Here is a 6,000-nt window from a genome sequence, read left to right as displayed (position 1 = left end):
TGCTCGCGCTCTCTCGCGCGCTCTCTCTCTCTCTCCCTCCCTCTCTCTCTCAAAAATAAATAGACATTAAAAAAAATTTAAATATAATTTCAGTTACTTAATTTCAACAAACTAATCAAACATGGTTAAGTACCCTACTAACTATGGAAACTTCTAAACACAATATACAGTACCTACTTCAATAACATAAATTTACATAAAGTATAAATTTTGTCTCAAGCAGTCCATTCCTTCTAGTAAGTAAGAATTATATATTTGCTAACTTTCCAACAAAAGTTACCATTTTTCCCTTTATTGAAACATTGTTTAACCTGTAACTAAAGACTACCAAGACAAAATACTTGAAGTCAAGTCCAGGGCTCAAATCTTTATTTAATTCCTTTCCACTTATTTTCAACAACAGATTAAAAATAACTTGTTCTGTTTGTTTTTCAGTTTCCAATATCCTTTACTGGGATATTCTTTTTTTTTTTTTTTTTTAATTTGAACCACATGACAACAAGTCTGTATCTACCTATATCTTTCCTCCTTAAGTGTTCCTTACCTAAACTTTGAGGGTAGAGTGGAAGCTTTCCTTATATAATTTCTCCACATGCCCTCTCTGCCATCTTTCTTTTTAAAAGAGCAGTGACCCCCAACCAATTCTAACCTCCTTCAACTCCACATGCAAATTTGTAATCTGGTAGCCACCTTCAATTAGTTTCTGTTCCTCATCCCTCAAATCCAGTCTTTCACCAGATATGCCTGAATCCTATAATGTTAATATGACTTAAATCCATCCATTATCATTGGATCTTCCTCCTGTCTTTCCAAGGCTAAATGCAGCCATTTCCTAATTGGCTACATCTCTTTCTCCTCCATTCCAGCCTGCTGTCAGATTTGTTTCCAAAAATATGATCTGACCACATCCCATCACACAATCTAAACCTGCAATGCCTTCCTACTATCTACAGAATGAAATAAAATTTCTTTATTATAAGCCTTTGGAAAATCAAACTCTGGCCCCTACCTAACTTACCATTTTCTCCTGTCAGTCAAATGACTTAGACTCAGAAAACATGTACTGGGCGATTTACCAAATATCTCATTTGTTTTCATGAAACTTTCTCTATATTATTTTAGAAAAACTGGAAAACTGATCCCAGCCCCAACTCCCTACCCCTTTCTTTATTTTCTAAGTATGTTCTGGTATTTTGTGTAATTAGAAAAAAGATCATATTAATAAAATAATTACAAAAACAACTTACAAAAAAAATTGAAATTGAGTACTTCCAGGGCAATTCCAAGGATGTTCCAGGTTTAATACTGCATACGTGTTCAGCATTCATCTCACACACACACACACACACACACACACACACAACATTCACATAGATGGACTATGGACTATTCACATGGATATCCAGACTTAGAAAAAATAACTTACCCAAGATAACACAGGTATTACTCCTTCTTGAAGTTAACTGACTAGTAATAGAGGCTGAAAGCTTGTCTATTCAATGAGCTAGTTCTTCAAACAGCCCTTAAATCAGATCTATATATAGACAAAAAGAAAGTAGACCATGCTACATAGAATTTTGATTGACACTCAGTGATGGTCATAACAAATCTAGTTTTGTCAGTTGGTTTAGTTGGTGGATGCAATACAGGCAATCAAATAGACCAAATGTTTTTCAGTTCTATAGACTGCATATTCTAAGGAATATAAGTTGGCCTGAAATGCAGCCAATATTTAAAACTCAAAGATGCAATCATAAAATTGTATGAACTCATTTGTTTGAATAAATATTAGTACTTGCAGCAGATGATTAGTCTCAGAATTAGCAATGATTTGACCTAGACTTCAAAGGAATCAGCTGGGTATTTCTTTTGCTTTGTTTTGCTTTTGATTGGACATCTTGGGGAGATTACTTGGATAAGTTTTAAATCAAGGTGAGTTTTATTTACCCAACTTTACTGACAACAGAGAAGTTCCTAATCTAGACTCTCTAGATGATAAAACTTGAATATCTGTTAATCATAGGACATATCTAATTCAAGAAGGGTTCATTCCAAAGTTGAGTATCTTCTGCCAAAACCAAGACTGTGCAGAAAACTAAGGGAACAGATGAGGAAAGTGTCATGAGACCTCTAATGTCTATACACACCAATTGTAAGGGCCCAATTTTCCCAGCATGTATCTCACTTAGGCCAAGCAATTCTCATCAACTTCAAAGGGAGAGATGTGCATCCACAGACCCAAGTTTGCAGTATCCAGGGCTTACTCAGCAGGAATACATACTATAATTTATGGTACCAGGCTTCATTTCTTTAGTCCAAATCAACTCAGCTGGATTTTGAAGCTTGAGTTCTTACAAATAATCAACTGTCCCTTAAAATATTAAATTCCTTTGGCTTTATTTTACACATCAGTCCTGTTGATTACCTAGGATATGCCATAGTTTGAGTTTATACATTGATATGCAAGACTTGTAATACACAGCTATATACTATATTACTCTGAAGCATTATAGTATCAGATTACCAGAATTTATTCTGGAGGTAATTTTATGCATAGCAAAGAGAGAAGCAGGAGATATAATTTGCCATGTTTGCTGTTCAACAATTTTTTTAAAAATATAATTCTGTTTACAAGTACTGTTTTTCAGCTTTAATTTGATACTTTACTACCAGGTAAATTATCTTCTAATGTAATTACTTTTATATAATAATTATGATCTTGAAAGTCTATGAAGTGATTAAAGGGCATTTTCTAAGAAATAGATTTCTGGATTTAAATTATGCAATTTTTCTGCTTAGAGTTTTGGTGTTATCTAATTCATTATTATCATTATTACTATTACTATTATTAAATAGTTATGAAATGACAAGTATAGAGATAACCTTTACAAATACCTGAGACTTTAGGTCTAAAATGTTTTTAATTGCAGATTTCAAAAGTTGACACAAGTATATCCCCCTTATCTTTTTTTTTTTTTAGCATTTATTAGTTTTGACTCACTCTAGCATGTTATACACATCAGCACCTGTGCCCATTTAGCAAAGAATTTCAGTACAAATCATTTTTGAATTGAATAGACATCTCTATGAAGCATTGCAATTGTTGCAATATTTTTAGAAACTGAAACAAGGAAATAAACAACTTCAGTAAAAGTGATTTAAATAACAAATAACGTATCTTTATAAACAGCTTATCTCCTTGAGAACAAAGAATAAACAAGGAGACAAGGGTTTTTTTTCTTTCCACTATTAAAGCAGATCACAATATGAATGGGTGAAATGTCATGAATAATTGGAGAAAATCACAGAGTAATCTTCGGCAAAAACATCTGATTTATTTAAATTGTCGCTGTTTGTCTTATTAGAACCTTTATTTAACCTTGTTATCCACAATGCAGTATCCAAGCTGGTTTATCAAAAATATACTTTGGAACTAGCCATATTTTGAAAATTGTGACTTTCTCAAATGTAAGCTATAGTAGTGTAAACCTCCTATGACAGCTGTCTTACTTGGGACCTAATTAGTGGACATTACCTTACACTGAAATGCCTGTGACCAATGTTTTGAATCTAAAACAACAGTAAATAAATCAAGGCTTTGAAAAATTCTGTCAATAGATTTAAGCTCAGGTTTCTGGTCAAGAGGATCATCAAGCTTTCCACTACTAGATTTCATCTAGATACAACATTCACTATCCTCTGCTCACAAACCTAGCCACATAAGATCAGTCATTCCTGATAATGGCGTTCAGGGCCTCATCCTATGAATTTCCATCCATGTTCTTTCTTTCCAGATAAATCGATTTCCTTACAGACTCCTACATAGATTTCAGGGCTTAGCATGTGTCTAGCACTGCTTTAATTGCTTTACAAATATTAACTCTTTCAATGCTCATAACCACCTTGTAAGGTAGGTACTATTATTTTCCTGATTTTATACATGAAGAAATGGAGGCAGTGACAAGCAAAGTACTTTTTGTAGGGTTACACAGCTATAAGTATTTTGCCCATCTCCTCTCATGAACCCTGATTAAATAGAATTGATTTGCTCATAGTATTGTCTTCCAGTCAGACACATTTATATAGCCAAGAGATATTTATAATATAAAAACACATCAGAATAGTAATATTTAAATCATGCTAGTATTATGCATAATGGATAGGATAGGCTAGAGAAAATAAGGAAGTACGAGATCTTTGCAGTCTAACATCAACCAAAACTAAGCTATGGCAGGGGAGTCAGGGGTGGACAAAAAGTAATATTTACAGCAAAAAGGATTTAAATATTAGAGATACTGTGTAAGGGCAAATAGGATGAGACCAATTTTAGACATGTTGAGCTTGAATTAGACAATAAGACAACAAATGGAAAGAGCATATGGGTATCTGTGTGATATCTGTGTGGATATCTGTGTGGTGTGATGCATGGTAAGTATTGTAGTGATACACCCACTCCAAGTTGAGATCTTTATAGATTTGGGAGCATTAGACAGCTTAGTGGATCAAGCCCTGGTCCAGCAGGTTTGGTCAAGCTCTCTACCAAACCCAACCCACAGGTCCTGGACAAATATATCTCTTATGCAGATATGTTTCCAAATGAGTAGTTAGAAGAGTTTACTTCTTTTGCAAATACAATTAGGAATCAACCTGGTATGCCTGGGAGTGTATGTCCTGGTGCCTAAGAGCTTTCACTAGAACACTAGCACCAATCCACAGATATTTATTTGCCAGGTCCTCCATGTTCCAATAAGAGTTGTGGCGCTGTTTATATCCTGACATCCTCCTTTGACTTGGCATCTCACAAACTTTTGGTCTGAACAGTTTTCAATTGTTAGTGCAGTACTTTCGTAGGGTCAAGCAGGGGTAAATATTTTTCAAGTCCATTCACTTTTCTACATTCCCACCATTAACCATCTTAGTTCTGCCGAAGTGACCTTTCTAAACTAAAAATCAAGTCAAATCACTCCTATTCAGTGGTTTCCTTTAGAATGCCTTTAGATAACATCCAGAACCATATACATGGACTGTATGGTCCTCATGGCCTTGTCCCTCTGGCCTTAGTCCTTTCTATTCCCTTTTCATTCCAGTAGCACTGAACTATGTGTAGCTCCTGAGCTATGCTCTTTCTTTCCTCTGGGCCCCTGCATGTTTATCTCTATCTCCAGAAGGCACCTCCTACACACATGCACACCCCATCACAGGCACCTTGGCCGTCAGACGCCAACTTTCTGTCTTAGTCTTCTTGCCACTTCCTTCTGGCATTCTTCCCTTACTACCCTCAAGACTGGGCAATACAGCTCTTATCACACCCCACTCACATGGCTTGTTCATTTTTATGTCTCTATGACCATTCTGAAAGATCCTGGAAGCAAGAACTGTGTCTTGTGTGCCACCTTCCCTCTTCTCCATGCTCCTCCTTCCCCTAGCACCAAAAACATTGGTTTATTGTGGATGCTCAGTGCATATTTGTCACATGAATGGCCAGAAGGACCTAAAAGTCCAAAGAGGAACATATCTGTTCACCTAAAGAGACCATATGATGCCACTGTTTCTGGAATGGGACTCGCTCCCCACCCCACCAGTTCATCAACTAATCTTGCATTCTTGAAATTCTCTAGATCTTTGCTACTCATTGTGGTCTGGAGACCAGCAGCATTGGCATTACCTGGACCTTGTTAGAAATATAAAATCTCAGACTTCATCCTGGAACTCCTGGATCAGAATCTGCATTTTACAAGGTCCCCAGGTGATCTGTATGCACATTAATATTTGAGAAACACTGCTCTAGATAACATTGGTAGTTTTTTAGTCAGAAAGTTGGTAATCCTGGTTTCCAGTGCTCCCACAGCTGAGGACTTATTTTTGCCCTGATCCAGGTGTATACCAAGCTTGCCTGTCCTTACCTGTTTGAAATAAGTTACTTTGCATGTCAGGGGCCCTATTGCAAAAGGCATCCTGTACCTGCCCCTCCCCGGCCCTGAAATCAACCACTCAACTAAA

Source organism: Herpailurus yagouaroundi, unplaced genomic scaffold, assembly GCF_014898765.1.
Source record: "Herpailurus yagouaroundi ecotype Mexico unplaced genomic scaffold, PumYag 139, whole genome shotgun sequence".
Taxonomy (NCBI): domain Eukaryota; kingdom Metazoa; phylum Chordata; class Mammalia; order Carnivora; family Felidae; genus Herpailurus; species Herpailurus yagouaroundi.
This window is presented reverse-complemented; position numbering follows the sequence as displayed.